Source organism: Tachypleus tridentatus, chromosome 7 (genome assembly GCF_004210375.1).
Source record: "Tachypleus tridentatus isolate NWPU-2018 chromosome 7, ASM421037v1, whole genome shotgun sequence".
NCBI lineage: Eukaryota > Metazoa > Arthropoda > Merostomata > Xiphosura > Limulidae > Tachypleus > Tachypleus tridentatus.
In genome coordinates this window covers 89,182,613-89,200,184 of record NC_134831.1, presented here as the reverse complement: position 1 = coordinate 89,200,184, position 17,572 = coordinate 89,182,613, and the positions used below count along the sequence as shown (strand labels likewise).

Genomic DNA, 17,572 nt, shown 5'->3' with positions numbered 1-17,572 from the left:
AAGCGATGGTTCTGTTACTCACAGTAACCCTTGTGCCATGGTGGAAGGTAGTAGAAGTGATGGTTTTATTACTCACAGTAATCCATGGCGGATGTTTTCAGTTACTGTGTCTGTAACTCGAGTCGACAAAGATTGAAAATCTGTGAACCGATAAGTTCTCATATTTCCACAGCTAAAATACAGATCTGTGGATCTGAACATGAAGTTCGTTCACTGCCTGAAATAAGGTTGCAACATCGACAGTTTGTTCAGGTCATATGAATAAATACAGGTCATATGCTGCCCAGGAGAAAACTTTAAGAAGTTGAACTTTAATGTAAGCTTTATTATTATTATTTATGTTTCGATTTTGTAATACTTATTTTCGTTTATGGTACGTGGTAGTGAGCAGTTCTTTACAAGAACCATTTTGTAACTTGAAATGCACCCGTGGAGTATTTATCCATAGTAAACATAATGTGTGATTTGGCGTTAGATTTTTACTTACTTAAGACATAGCAGAGTAGCTTTCGTAAGAACGTGGGTTTACGACAAATCTGTGTTCAATGTTCTAATACGTGTGATAAAAGATTACTTATGAACCTGATTTTCTGAGTTACTAACGAAGTTCCTGAAAACAGTAACAAGTTGTTTGCCACGAAAGAAAATTACTTTCCAGCAGTGACTGGAAATTCTGATGGGATGACCACAATCAAAGCTTTTGTGAACAAAGTGGCTACTTTGGAACTGGATATTTTAATCTCACCGCAGAAAGTAAAAATTAACTGTTTGACAGAGTTGAACGTTATGTTAGATATATCAAAAACTTATACGAGTAATGTTTTTACATTATATAATTCTATAGTGGTATTTCAATAAGTCAGTCGTGAAACGTTATTTAAAGACATGAAAGACTTATCTAGCTCACTGGTCTTGCTTCTACTGACACTTCCCACAATGTCTTCAAAGGTACTAGGTTTTATATAAGTAACTGTGGTGTCCCAGTTGTCTCTAATAATGTACTAGCTATTTACTGACGCCTGTCAGGATGTCTTCAGAGGTACTAGGTTTTATATGAGTAACTGTGGTGTTCCAGTTGTCTCTAATAATGTACTAGCTATTTACTGACGCCTGTCAGGATGTCTTCAGAGGTACTAGGTTTTATATGAGTAACTGTGGTGTTCCAGTTGTCTCTAATAATGTACTAGCTATTTACTGACGCCTGTCAGGATGTCTTCAGAGGTATTAGGCTTTATGTGAGTAACTGTGTTTTGAAACACTTTTAATTAATCCAGTCTAATCCGTTATTAACTAGTGAGAAACGGTGGTTTTTTTGAAAAGTTTATAAACCCCTTTTTGTCTCTTCTGTTATCAAGAAGAGAAGACCTTAACTTTGAAACATGTTTAGTATCTCTTATTAGGTAAACCCAATGAGAAAAGAAAACGCGCAAAAACATTTTCAGAACCGACAGCTTGTAAAATAGAACACCTATTTTAAATCCTTTAAACACCTTTTGTAATAAAACTGCTTGTGTAACTCCTCACGGATGTCATGAATGTAAAGATAAAACTAATACAATAGCTAACTATCAATCGTTGTTACTTGGATGAGCTTTTATCTTAAATTACCAGACGCCCTGATGCTGGGAATGAATTTCTTTTCATTTCTCATACGTGTTATTTTTCCACTCAGATGATTATTTTTAGTATAACTTTGTGATTGCTCACACTGAAATCATGACATATTAGTATAACTGTGTGAGTGCTCACACTGAAATCATGACATATTAGTATAACTGTGTGAGTGCTCACACTGAAATCATGACATATTAGTATAACTGTGTGAGTGCTCACACTGAAATCATGACATATTAGTATAACTGTGTGAGTGCTCACACTGAAATCATGACATATTAGTATAACTGTGTGAGTGCTCACACTGAAATCATGACATATTAGTATAACTGTGTGAGTGCTCACACTGAAATCATGACATACGAGATACTGTAAAGAGTCACTTTTGTCCTTCCCTTGCGTTTAGCGGTTATAATTGGCTGGTGATTTATGTCCAAACAGATTGATACAGGAATATTTGTGGTGGTGTTCCCACGTGTTCGTCACGTTGTATGTCATGTCCTGTAAAAAGGACGTGACGTTTCTGACTTCTAAATTATCCTATTATCCGACCACAGCGAGATTGGTTCGATTCTGACATCGTAATGAATCGCCCCTGTCTGTTCATGTCATACAGATCGAGATATAAAACTGAAGATTCAACAGAAAGATAAAAGAAGAGAACTGTGAAATAGGAGGCCGATGTGAGGTATATTAACTCTCAGCTTTTAAATTCACGACTCCAAACCGACTAGAAGATATTTAGACTTCTATCGGGCGTGCCAGCATTTTTATTAACCTAAGCGTTACCTTGCGCCAATAAACTGCTATAAGTAAAGATTAAGTATGTGTGAATGTGCTGATGGTATCAGCTGAGGATAATGCTTCGCGTCTATGTAAATAGTCTTTACCACGTGACAGTATGTGAGGAAACTGTTAGGCCTTATTTCAGTTCATAATGTCAATAATAAATTGTGTGTCGTGTTATCGTCTTCCTGTCATGAAACGTGTAATCTGTGATGAACTAAACACGAATCTGAAATATTATTATGTAATTCTACATTAAAAATGAATGTCTCATTAATTATCGTTTTATTACAGACTTCAGTGAATATCTGTAGTGGCTGTGACATATGATTTAACTTTTTCTCTTTACGGTGACATATGATTTAGCTTTTTAACGTCACTGCGGCATATGATTTAGCTTTCTAACGTCACTGTAGCATATGATTTAACTTTCGAGTGACTTTGATTATGTTGATTATGTTTATATTGAAAATTTGAAGTCACCCTACGATATGCTGAGTATTATTTATTGACATCCAACATCGGCTCCTAATCGACTGCCAGTGATCGTTAAGCCTAACGAAGTATACACATTACGAACATCATCTGGGATAATAACGCGGAAGTCTATCAATAAGGTAATATTGCCTCTTCTTAATTCCGCGTGCATGTCGAGGTTGGTTAGTCTGTCAAGGCTGTGAACTGAATTCTCGAGAGCTTCCCATATAGGCTGTTATGTGTCTCTTATACGAGCTGTTTAGTACAGCTGTAGAGTTTAATAATTCAAGCTTCACGTTTGTTACTCGAGGCTACGAAGTTATTGTTTATACCTGATGAGATAAACTTTAATTTGACCTTCAGGTCTCTGAATACAGTGACGTGCATAAGCAGGGTTTCAATTAGAGACTCAATCTCGTGAAATGTATCAGATGTAAAACTGATTGCGGGCTTTTAGTTCAAAATATGTAGCTATTGTTTTGACTCGTTCATACAGAAAAAAGAAACAAACAATCTGTGTATCTAAAATAGAAACGTTACCTTTTGTATGTCAAAGGTCAAACACTGTATCTGAAACAGAAAGAGAGCTTTAACTGTTCTATATCTACAGTGAAACGGTATTTAAACACTAAATCTCAAACAGAAAGAGTACCTTTTCTGGGAGGTGAAGAACTTTAACTCTTCTATATCTATATGAAACTGTATTCAAACATTATATCTGAAACACAAAGAGTATCTACGTTTGTAGGTATATACAGGAGACTAAACAATATGATGTGAAACCCTGTGTGTAGGCGCATACAGGAGACTAAACAATAGGGTGTGAAACACTTTGTAGGCGCATACAAGAGACTAAACAATAGGGTGTGAAACACTTTGTAGGCGCATACAAGAGACTAAACAATAGGGTGTGAAACACTTTGTAGGCGCATACAAGAGACTAAACAATAGGGTGTGAAACACTTTGTAGGCGCATACAAGAGACTAAACAATAGGGTGTGAAACACTTTGTAGGCGCATACAAGAGACTAAACAATAGGGTGTGAAACACTTTGTAGGCGCATACAAGAGACTAAACAATATGGTGTGAAACACTTTGTAGGCGCATACAAGAGACTAAACAATATGGTGTGAAACACTTTGTAGGCACAAACAGGAGACTAAACAATATGGTGTGAAACACTGTTTGTAGGCGCATACATGAGACTAAACAATATGGTGTGAAACTTTAAGTATCTACAGAGATTAAACAGTATGGTGTGAAACTATGCAAGTATACGAGGGCTGTTCAAAAAATACGCGGACTGACGTCATAAAACAAAATGTACTTTATTTAGAAGTTACAGGTTTGGGACCCCTTCAAAGTACTCTCCTCCCCAACGGTGTTTCCACTTGTTGAAACAGTCCTGGTACGCTTCTCTTGTAATGTCCTCCAGCTCCTTCGTCGCATTTGCTTTAATCTCGGGAATCGTCTTAAATCTTCTTCCTTTCAAGGGTCTTTTGAGTTTGGGGAACAAGAAAAAATCGCAAGGAGCAAGGTCAGGTGAGTAGGGGGGGTGGGGAAGAAGTGATCGAGTGTTTGGCCAAAAACTCACGAGTTCTGCGTGGCACAAATTTCGCAGCAACGCGGTGCATCTTCAATTTTTCGGTCAAAATCTCGTAACAAGATCCAACTGATATCCCACACTCTTCAGCAAGCTCCCTGACAGTCAGACGTCGATTTTGTCGACGTGTGGGTCGTCAGTTGACGTGGAAGGACGTCCGGGACGCTCATCATCTTCAATGGACTCTCGACCATTCTTAAAACGTTCATGCTACTTGAAACATGCCGTACGCTTCATAGCAACATCACCGTAAGCCGTGTTAAGCATAGCAAAAGTTTCAGTCGCAGATTTTCCAAGTTTAACACAAAATTTCACAGCAACTCGTTGCTCCTTCAGGTCATTCATTCTGAAATCCGCCAAACGAAAAAATCGCACTTCACTTAAACCGCGTAGCTAATACACAAATGAAGATATCTGCAATCGGGAAATGGCGTTGTAATCAGCTGATCTGTGCGAACCTAGCGACACCAAGCGGTTTCCCCTGGAACCAACTGGAGCCGCGCAATTCAAACAGTCTGCGTATTTTGTTTAACATACCTCGTATACAGAGACTAAACAGTATGGTGTGAAACTATGCAAGTATATACAGAGACTAAACAGTATGGTGTGAAACTATGCAAGTATATACAGAGACTAAACAGTATGGTGTGAAACTATGCAAGTATATACAGAGACTAAACAGTATGGTGTGAAACTATGCAAGTATGTACAGAGACTAAACAGTATGGTGTGAAACTATGCAAGTATGTACAGAGACTAAACAGTATGGTGTGAAACTATGCAAGTATGTACAGAGACTAAACAGTATGGTGTGAAACTATGCAAGTATGTACAGAGACTAAACAGTATGGTGTGAAACTATGCAAGTATGTACAGAGACTAAACAGTATGGTGTGAAACTATGCAAGTATGTACCGAGACTAAACAGTATGGTGTGAAACTATGTAAGTATGTATAGAGACTAAACAGTATGGTGTGAAACACTATGTTTGTAGGTATACACAGAGAATAAACAATGTAGTTTGAAACACTATCTGTAGGTATTTACCAAGGCTGTACAATGCAGTTTGAAACACTATCTGTAGGTATTTACCAAGGCTGTACAATGCAGTTTGAAACACTATCTGTAGGTATATACCAAGGCTGTACAATGCAGTTTGAAACACTATCTGTAGGTATGTACCAAGGCTGTACAATGCAGTTTGAAACACTGTTTCTAGGTAAACAGAGAGAGACTATACCACATTCTACTGACATGAAATGAAAAAAGAATGTTGATGTTGTAGGCTTAAAAGGCCCACATGTTCTATTTTAAATATATCTCAAAATAAATGACATCAAGTCTATCTCTCAATTTATCACTTACTACTAAGACATACTGGCTTTAGGGAATTTCTTTTTCGTTTGGTGAATTAATAACAGATTTTGATGTATTAAAAGAAATAAATTAATAGCCCTAATTCTCCAAATCGTGTAAAAAATATAGGTTCGTTGTAGATAATAAATAACAATTTAAAACACCATTAATATAAATATTTAACTTACATTTTTTATATTTACACGTGCTGGAAGTGAAAGTATAAAACATTGTGAGTGATATTCATATACAATATAATTACTATTCTGGTTTATCCGACTTTCAAAAGTAATAGAAAGAAACAACAAAAACGTAACAGCTGAAACACTGTTGACTTGATTATACGCGGTCAAAATTACACGTAAACTTAAAAAAAAAATGGTTGAAAATATAATTGTGATATACGTTTACTAAAGTGTAATTATATATGTCTGGTAGTTAATGAATTCGTTTTGAAACGCAGGTTGAGAATTGGATAGAATTTCGGGTTCACTTTTAAAACTCAAATTTCCATCTGTAGTTAACATATCTAATATGTTAAAGTCAAGACTTCTCCACGCGTTTAGGCTTAAGAAATGTTATGTTAGTTTCAATGTTTTTTCCAAAGACTCTTTTAATTTTAAATATATTCTTTATCAACTAAATCATAGAGCCTTAATGGCCAGTTTTGATGTAATGTCCATCTTCACCGAAGTTCCAACCCATTGATATACATCTCCAGCAGCCAGTTAGCAACCTTTGTAGAATTCTCTACCACCAAAACTAACTCTGTGTTCAATAACTAAAACTACCTACAAATAAACTGCCTGAGTATGGGGAATCCCATGTCAACAGTTCTAGCAACATTTTTGTGACACAGATTGAATCACAATCGATCAATTCAACCTCACATCCACCGCTATACTGGTCAGCCTTACACCCACCGCTATACTGGTACAGGTATGTTGATACAACTGCTGGATGCACATCTACAAAACACACTTTTCTTAACCTGAAGATGACCTATATAGGATGAAACATTGTTCTCTCCTTGTCAATAAAAGTATTAATACCCATACCAGCTGTTATGAAATAAACAATTAGTTTTTTCGGTCAGGTTAACACGATACACCCCAAAAATAAGTTCACCTGTGAACAGGAAAAATCTAACCAAATAGCATTTCTTAACCTCAGGATCACTAGAACTGATACACAATTCAAAACCGAAATCACAGAAAAATCACCCATACTGGATTATGCATTCCCTGGAACTCAGCACATGAAACACAACCTCAACATATTAAGAAACCAAAAACACAGCCACAAAACTACATTCATCAGATAAAATTAACAAAATAAAACAATATTTCAGCAACATCAACAAGTGTTCTCGAAAAACCGTGGTGAAAATTATACGCGCACAAACAACACACAAACTACAAAACTTTACACTGCTACATACCATATGTTCCCAATATCAGTAAAAAAATAACCAACATTTGGTTGTTAAAACAAAACACAACATTCCAGTAAACACCAAATTTATTCAAAAACTAGGTACAAAACTAAAGTCTATACTGTGTAAAAACTACACTGACAAACACAACACCAACATTATGTATAAAATACAATGAAACAACTACCATGACTTCTGTACTGGAGAAACAAGAAGAAAAATGGAAACTAGATTCAAAGAACACGAAAACAAAAACAAAACACCTTCACACGTTTTCGAACACTGCAAATCAAATAAGCATAACATAAACGTAGAAAACACCCAGATATTAAGTACGGAAAACAAATATAAACAAACGCAAAATCAGAATAATGAAATCGTTGAATGACTATAGGTAGAATTTGTAACTAGAATTGTACTGTACTATAGTATTAACGTATTCTATAATTGTGTACTTTGTGTATCATACTGTACTATATTGTTAATGTATTACATGATTGTAACACAGACCGTTCTTTATTTGTGTACTGTACTTTATTATAGTATTGATTGAAAGATAGACCGTACGTGATTTGTGTAACGTACTGTACTACAGTATGGATCATAAGATAGATCGTAAGTTACTTGTGTATCGTACTGCACTATAGCATTGATATGTTTTATGATTTTAAGACATTTCGTACTTTATTTGTGTATCGTACTGTACTACAGTATTGATTGTAAGATACACCGTACTTTATTTGTATACTGTACTGTAGTTTTGAGGTATTGTATTTTTATAAGACAGATCGTACATTATATCTCTACAGTACTTTATTTTTGATGGGGTGGATAATGTTTGTACTTATTTAATTCACGTAGTCTCTACTACCTACCTATCCTGGTGGTGATGAAATTGATACAAACAAAAAGTAAAATCTTTGTAAACTCTAAAATAATTTTTGTTAGGAAAGGTATCGACTTAGATTTTTTTTTCAGCCACATTCCAGTTTCAACTGTGATCACGAGTGACTGGCCTATGGTGTCTGTCTGTTAAGACGGAAGGTTGGTCCCGAGAGCTGGCTGTCTGAAGCTGGGAGATAAAATTAGCACCCTCGGAGCGTTAAGACCTAGAAAATCCTCCCCGCTGAAGCGTGACGCCGCGCCGCATCAGCCGTCAATAAGTGCCAGTTTCGCTGATAGGAAATAAGGCAAGATACCATCTGACGCTAAAGGTTTTCTCGTTAACCCGTGTTTAAGTCAGGTGTGAAATTCACGTTCCGTAAATAGATAAATCCTTACTTGGAGCTGGAATCGACTGTCACACTTTCTCTGGCGTTTACTGTGATTTCAATCGCTTTCGACCGTTTTATTACAGTTCTTAAAACTGTCTCAATTCAATATACCTACGTGGTTGGTGTAATAAAGACTTGACTCTATATAAAATAGACAAAACAGCATGACAATAGCTGTAATTAATATAATGCACAGGATATACAAGGATTTATTGAATATAACTTGAATTAAAATTGAAGAAGGAAGGTAGCTACCACAAATATAAGACTGGCCGTTAAATTGTTAACCCTTAACATTACGCTAAATACGTATTTCTTTAGTACAGTATGACAGCATTTAGAATGAAATATTATAAAAATGTCTGAACGAATCTAAGTCGAATTATTTTATAAAAGAATAACGAAACTAAAAGGATTGAGATGATTAAAAATAGTTTCATGTGGACAGAGAAATTACAAGTTTGATCTCAGAGAAACTGTAAAACAGAAGCGAAGTGTTTTCTTGAAAACATCAACGAGCTCTCGAAATAACTAAAAATGTTAATAAACCGTTGAAATACAGAAATGGAATATGTTATAATTATTAGAAGTAGGGTTAAACGAATTAAGAAAAAAATAGAAGTTTTAAAACAAGATATCGAAATCCGTGATGACGAGAAAACCCACTTGTAGAGAAAAATATATATGTAAAAACGTTGTTCGCTCCTCTATATAGAGTTTTCTCAACCCATACCAGCCGTTTTTACATATATAAGATATTGAAACCAGCCAGAAATGTAATTGATTTACCATAACAACTTGAATGAAAACAACACATTATATCACTACAATAATTAACAAGTAGCCTTACAATAAATCTGTAATAGTCAGCCCTTATTTTATTAAAATAATAAAAGTAAAACTTTGCAGCCACATAGCCGTACGGAGCTCGTATAGTTCGAGAAATATCATTTATTTCTGAAATTTGTAATGTAAGTAGCTTATGTATTTTTGTAACGGAAGTACATAGCTTGTACTTATTTTAAAAGTCTAACACTTACTTAATCATGATTGTTATGACGCCATATTTACCTATGATTGTTATAGAAACGATAGTGTAGTAACTGTACAGTGTTTCGCCGAACTTATCAGTATGTACAGGTTTATCTGAGTACTTTCGGAGTTTTGTCTCAGGCCCCTTGTTTGTATTTGTTCAAAGGTTAGAGTGGATATATTCACATCAACAAATTATTTTAAACTGGCATTTTTACATCTAATTATTTTTGTGTTAGCATTTATGTAGACGCTTTGATATCAACAAGCTATTTTAAACTGTTTCCATTATTGTGTATTTCTGGTTTCTTAGTCACATAGAATGTTTAAATAGTTTATATTATGAAATTTAATTATTTTCAAAATAATGAAACGATTTAAATTGACGTACGAGTTTAGTATAACGCAAAATAAGCATATGGAGGAAAATTACCATTTTCTGGATCTACGATAACGAATAAATGAGATATTATACATACAATAATAATTACAACCACTTTTGAACAATTAATAAAAGCGTGCATTATTCTTCTTGTTTCGCTGATCGTCGAACGAAGTTATTACCGAGAGCAAATTTAGGCCTATGTTCAGCATGAGAACAAGTTTTAACTTATGTTTATAAAAGCTTCATTTCCTTATTGTAAAAGGCCATCCGTTGTTGATTATAAAGTGAACCCCGTGTATCTATGTAGCTCTTATTTATGGTTTGGCTTTGTTTTGTTTGTACTTGTATTGCATTTGTTGTTTCTAAATAGACATCGTTATCACGGGCGAACAATTACGACACCTAACGTCTAGATTTACGAACTATTTGTCAAAAATCAAATTATTGCTCCTTGTTGTAGTGTTAAACGTATCTGTAAGCAAAAACCTAACGTTTTATGCTAACTTCGATATTTATTGCAGCGTGTAGCTGAAGCGAACTTTGCTGGAAATCCACGAAAGCTCGCGCACATGTGCATATTCATCAGGTAGAAGATAGTTTGTCAGCAAACCTGCTTCATACAAGAACTTCGCCAACAATTGAATTACATTCACACACCAAGATAAGGTGGAAAATATGAACAAATTAGCCCGAGCGTATTTTTTTTAGTTTAGTTTTCAAATATCCCTCCCTGTAGTTCAATTTTCAGAGAAAAGAGCTTGTTTATTTTATATAAAACAAAACACTGTACTTGTATAGTTACAGTAATTGTTCAACTTAAGACCAATTTCTATTTTTCTCGCTAGTCAAGAATAACGTTGTTAACTGAACCTGAATATTTTCACCACAGAGACAACAATATATATAATTACTTGCTAAGCCTATTAGAAACATTACAAATAGGAACGCTCTCTGTCGGATATCAATCATGACCTAAATACCTCATTCACGCCATTTTTCTGCTAATTAAAGTTTGACACGAAATCAAGTTTATGTTTTGTATTTAAATATAAATGTATAAATATCACGTTGATATCAGCAGTTATTAAAGGTTGTTCACGTTTTAAACAAGAAGTTTTATTTCAAAATTTCTTTTATTATGGATTATTTTTAGCTGGATAAGGTTAGGTTGTCTTTAGAAGTTTGTTTTATTGTTTTAAGCATTTCGGTTTAAATAAATTGGACTTAATTTCTTGTTTATTATGAGAAGAACTATATGGTAATCAGCTTTATAATTCGTTTTACTTTTTCGGATTAATATTCCAGTATCTACCTCTAAATGAACAGACAGGATAACTGTTCAACCACAATATGAATTAGATTTATTAGTCAACAAAAACAAAATTCATATACAATTAGCAACAAAACGTTAACACTGAAACAAAATTTGTTTTAAATTTAATTTCTATTTTTGTTCTAAAACATTTGTTTCGTTTTACTACTTCTAGATCTGTTCTCCTCGTTTACGACAATTTTTCGCTCCAACTGGTTATTTGAGATTAGTTTAGGTTTTGGTTTCTTCTGTGTACGAAGTGTGTTGTGTCACGTCATAAATCAAGGGGACGAGCTGGGGCTCCTGATGACTGATGAACCACTAACCCCTCCGAGATTACGACTCTTCTTTCACGAATGGTGGTAACAAGGTACGATGGGCGTGACTACCACCCAAGTTCTGGTCTGTTCCTCAGCAACTTTCTTTTAAATTATACCACGAGGAGACTACAATAATAATAAAAAAAAGTGTAGGATATTTCAAATATTTTACTAATTTTACAACTTCTAGATTTCTTGCTACTCAGCAGACAGCTGGCTTGGATTTTTTAGTTGTGTTAGAATTTTTTGCAAAACTTCTTAAGTGTTACCTAGATATAGTCATTGTTTCTGTGGGAATGGACAGCAAATTATAAACCCTTGGGTTCAAAATACGGGAACGTTAACCAGTTTCATAGCCAGGTTTAGTTTGAATGGATAACGTTAAATGGCCCCAAAAAAATTCTGAACAGTTCCTTTTTTTCAGATTTCCCACTCAATTCTTAACATATCAGATGCCACAATAGACGCATAGTAAAACTAAAAATATTTTGTAATTGTTTATAAACTAATCCTTCTTGTAGTTGAACAAAATTTGCCAACCTGAGCGTGTTAAATATAATATAATAAAATAAATCAAAACTCTAACCCGGGCTCTAAGCCGTTCAGGACGCTGGTTGACCTCTGCTGTTGTGGCCTTGATTCCTAACGGTATCGCAAACCATTCATACCCATTGTAAGTTTTGTGGACATAACAAGAGTGACAGTCAATCTCTTAGAGTGGTTGATGGGTGGTGTATGTTGCTGTTGATTGCCACGTTCTCTGTGGCATATACCCATAGTTTCTTTTTCATAAACTCAAACACGTTTTAAAGGCAGCCTGAAAAGAGTTTGAATCTGATAGAGCATGAATGAACAGACACAGCGTAGCTCGTGACAGCACATCTCTGTAAAGGGATTATTTATAGAACTTTAACAAAGTCGGCTAGCTAGTGAATATCTTTGATTTTATTCAATGCTTGTAGAAGTTTTGACCTCACCGTGTAAGAAGTAATTAGGTAAATTTAAGTCTAAAACGTGTCTTTCTGAAGGATAGTTTACTATTTCATAAATTTTGGTTTAGATGTTTTTGGCCAGGCATGGCTAAATGGTTCGGCCGCTCGACTTGCAGTCTAAGAGTCATCTCATATCAAACATGCTCGCCCTTTCAGCCGTGGCGACGTTATAATTTGACAGTCAATTTTATATTCGTTAGTAAAAAAGGTAGCCCAAGAGTTGGAGGTGAAGGGCGATGCCTAGCTGCTTTTCCGCTAGTCTTACGCTGGTGAATTAGGGACGGCTAGCGCAGATAGTCCTCATGTAGCTTTGCTCGAAATTAAACAAACAATCAGATGCTTTGGGTCCATGCGTGGACTGTGATCGTGACAATCAAAACTGAGTTCCAAGGTAGTAGTGGCTATACGCAGTCACTCATTTGCGTAGCTCTGTACTAACATTCTGGAATAAACAAACAGTTTACTGTTGAAAACACGTGCTGTACACGATGCAAGCAAAATCATTTTGTTAAGATGTTATCAAACTAAATTGTTTGACGCTGACGTCATTATGCTTAAGGTCCAGTACAAGATATTGATAACACCTTGTTAGGGGATTCTTTCCATTTGAGTGGTTCAGATGATTTTTCTCTGACGGTCTTTGGGTATAGAAGGTTTTATTTTAATTTGGTATTTTTATATCTCTTATCTGCCTCAAGTTCTATTTCATATATACAACTGAAGAATCTTCTTGTAAATGTCTTAGATTGACCTGCCTTCCAGCTCTTATTTCTTAGTATAGAAAGAAGCTCATGAAGGGAGAGATATGCTTAAAGCAGAAGCTTAGCAGCTGGTTCGAGCCTTGTAAGTCTACGATGAGATAAGCACGCCAATGAAGGTGTGTCTGTCGGCTTCTGTCCCTCACCAAGAACATCCCTCTCGGTTGTATGACCTACAGTATGTTATCTATAGCTCTGCCCTATCAGACTCTCTGATGGTTATCATTCGTGTTGCCTACAGTGGTAGTTTGTGAACTAATTTGTTTTAGAAAGGCATTCGGGGAAAATGGATTATCTTGAACTTAAGTGGGGTGGGGATGAAAAGTGTGGGACAGAACCGTGGTGTGAAATATTGAATAGAAACCTAAAACCGACGGTACAAAACACTGAATTGTTTTGTGGCTCCAGCTAGAGACGGGGGACTTGTCCTTATCGAGATGATATCTGAGAATACTCTCTCGAGTTCCACGCTCGTGGTAGGCTGTCCTGCTGGAGCGTCACCTTTTTCTAGCATGGCAAAGCTGAATATGTTCAAACTTCAAGATTGTCGTATTTCCTAAAGTAAAGAGGAAGTTTATTCGCGTGTTTATGTTAGGATATGAATAACTCTAATCATTATCAATGTTGCTGTATTGGTTTTTATGAAATCGTGGCAACAGTAGGTAATAAACACTTCTTTCGTAGCCTTTACAGTTTCTCTACCCTCCATGAACGTGATCTTGTGGCTACTATTATTGTACGTTCATCTGTGTTAATTAGTGCAAGGAGTTACGAACTACTGGTAATTAATGGAAGAACTGTCAAGTGATTAGTCACTGTGGTACTACCTGATTAAACCTAACAAACTGTAGGAACTAAACGTCTGTTTCAAATAACAAGTTACAAAATAAATGTCCTTGTAATGAACTTCTTGTCTAAAGTCCTGATGTACAGTTAGAGTGGAATATCTTTTGAATGTTTTGTATCGATTCTAATCGGGCACAGAAGGATATTATATGTCGTAAAATCTGTTGATAACGATAAAAATAACTTTATGAAAGTCATGAGATTCGACGTTAAGAATGTATAATAGTTAGTTTTATAAAATCCCGAGAAAGGGGGCTATTTAGTCAGCAAAACCTTATGTGACATACAAACTATCTTTCAGTCACTGTGACTTCAGAAAATAGTGAACATACTGAAACGAGATTATAGAATAATTTAGTATCACAGTCGGATATTAAAAGCTGTAAACTATAAATTACATCATTCTTTGACGGCCGAAAGCTGTTCCGTGCTTTCACAAAGTATTACATACACACGAATATAATGTTAAAATAAACACTTCACGTATTATATAGTAAAAGTCTTCGTCTGTTTGCTTATCCCTAAAGCAAAATCATGTTTGACACATGGATATGATTCAGGCCTACCCGCAAAACGTTCCATGTTAACTTTAGTGTGAAAATTTTAGGCATCGGTCTTGCTCGTAAATAGATTTTGGGCTTACCAAAATGTCTAGGTGTTAATGTGACGTTTCAAAGTGTGTTTTGTTCGACAGGATAAAGTTGAGTCACCGAAAGGTCTAAGTTGTTAATGTTTTGTTCTGATTTTTGACAGAATAATTTTCAAAACGTTTAGAATTCCCAATGTTTATGTAATCTTTTGGTTTGATGTTTTAGGATAGATTTGAGTCACCTAGACCTTTTTTTACAGGACAAATTTCAAATGTGCGAGAAGTCCGGGCGTTAATGTAATGCCCTGTTATGGTTTTCAGAGAACAGGAGGTCTTGGGGTTACTGACTTTAACTAACTTTTGTTAGGATCACTCGCAGGTTGACTTGTTTAACTGATGGATTATCAATGTATGAAGCAACTTGTTAGAACCGTAATAAAAGTTGTTGTACTATAATAGATATATGGCCACAGGACAACATTGTAGTTCCCACACAATGATAGGCACGTCACAGGACGACACTACAGTTCCCATACTATAACAGGAACATGGCAACAAACTTGTAATAAACTTCCAAGTAATATTAACATGTCATTACACAGAATAGTGAAGTTTATACTTTGATCTGTCATTAAACGTTTGGCCCGGCAAGGCCAGGTGGATAAGGCACTCGATTCGTAATCCGAGGGTCACAGGTTCGAATCCCCATCACACCAAACATACTCGCTCTTTCAGCCTTTGGTGGCGTTACAATGTGACGATCAACCCCACTATTCGTTGGTAAAAGTGTAGTCCAAGAGTTGGTGGTGGGTGGTGATGACTAGCTACCTTCCCTCTTGTCTTACACTGCTAAATTAGGGATGGCTGGAGTAGATAGCTCTCGTGTAGTTTTGTGCGAAATTCAAAACAAACAAACCATTAAACCATTTTTGCCCAATTATGGTTAATGACATTGCTTAACGGTCGGCAGATCGCTCTAAGTAACTGATATAACACCCACTAACAAAACACTCATGAACTTAAGATAACTTACATATACAACGTCACTTTTGGCGCTTGTGTTTTATAATTACTGCAACTATTATTTTAATTACCACGAGAGAAATATTGAATATTATTAAACAAATGCCAGATAACTTTTCTAATTTATTTCTTTTAATAACTGAAATCCATTCAACAATTAACAAGTATATAAAAGTATATAAATAATTGGCTACATTTATTTATGTGACCGTATCTAATTTAAATTATTCCTGGTAACTCGGCGTCAAATTAACTTGAGGCCTTATAACATTGGAAATAGAGTTCCATACCACGTTGCGAGTAAGTTATCTCTTTATCTGGTATTGATGCATTCGGCATCATATAACACTAATCTTCAGAACGGCTTTGCTAGTTTTATGAAATCTAGGCGCTTTCCACAAAAGGAGGGTGGTTGTCTTTTATCCCAGAGAAGGTAGGCTTTATTATCAAATTTGGTAGGACTAACAAAACTCGTAAAACGAATGCTTAAATTAGCATATTTAATTAGCGTTACTTCTTTAAATGTAGGATTCCTGAAATAATACAAACGAATTCTAATTGCAGATACCGAAACCTGAAAGTTCATCTGTGTTAGGCCTAACATTAGATAAGCCTTTAAAATGTATGGATAAATATATAAATTAATACTGTAACTTGTTTACGTTTTCTGCGTTAGTTTACTTAGGGCTATACATCACCTTATTTAGTGATATTGCTGTCATGTTTTAACGTCTTATCAACAGAAACGTTCGTAACTACATTTTAACAATCTAATAACCTAAACATCCGTTATTATGATTCAAGTCCAAGCAATGAAAACGTTCTTACGAGACATTGAATAAATGTTGTCGTACACTTTATAGAATCGTTTGGTTTGAAATGCTGCTTCCAGTTATCGTGATAAAGTATAATTTGTCTATATCGATTCCTTTCCAGTGGTCACAGCACTTTGACCAGCATGCGTTCTGTGTGATAAAAATTAATTTTCTGCATATCGCGTACTTTGTAATTATCGCAACGCTTTCGCCAACTTCCTTGTTATAACTTTATAACTTATCGCAACTAATTTTAAAGGCGATTACCCAACACGGGATGGCAATTATTAATATCAAACCCCACTACGCTCCGCCGTATATTTCTCTAACAGCAGTTTCTAGAGTCCAAATCTTTACCGAGTGATTCGCTAAAGGTTACAGTGAACAAGACTGTACAAACTATACTTACGATTTACCTTTTAGACTTGTAATATTGGATGCAAAGAGAGTCAAATGTGTGTTCTTACTGAATTGAGGGTAATAACTCGTTACCAAACTAACACCAACGTTCGAGCCTGGTTTTACAGCTGTAATATTACGATATAAAGTTTATATAGTTATGGCACGTATCCAGTGTCTAAGTATTTCACGGGCGTTATAATAACAGTGTACTTATTGCTGTTTCGGTGGCAATGCTGTAACCTTTTATTATGGTGAAACAACTGGTTTTAGGAACATGCTATATGTAATTTTGGATCGGTCCCTGGAAGAGATAGGAATCATCTAGAGGGAACAGTTTCAGCATTTCAAAGAGATATAATCTTCGTGACAACGACATCTTGTGTTTTAAACGGGTTAGTGGGTTTATATAACTACGTTAATTGATTTCTTCTGTTTTGTTTTTAAGCCTCAGGATATTTATTGTTATCTTAGACATTATTTCAACCAACCAAAAACAAACTCTCTATGACGTCACTATGTTTTATACATCACTTAGTTGTGGTCAACCAACA

The 17,572-nt window shown here is 35.4% G+C and overlaps 1 protein-coding gene across 25 annotated transcripts in view; it reads left to right on the top strand.

Annotated features, from left to right (window-relative positions):
* LOC143256159 (uncharacterized) overlaps positions 1 to 17,572 on the top strand; it is a 258,843-nt gene that overhangs the window by 125,443 nt on the left and 115,828 nt on the right. Inside the window, exon 1 of one of the 25 annotated variants that reach the window (XM_076512981.1) lies at positions 2,235 to 2,302. The exons of the other annotated variants lie outside the window; for them this stretch is intronic. The gene's annotated coding sequence lies outside the window, so the exon portion shown is untranslated. Of the gene's footprint in view, positions 1 to 2,234; positions 2,303 to 17,572 lie in introns of those variants that run through there. 25 annotated transcript variants of the gene reach the window in all.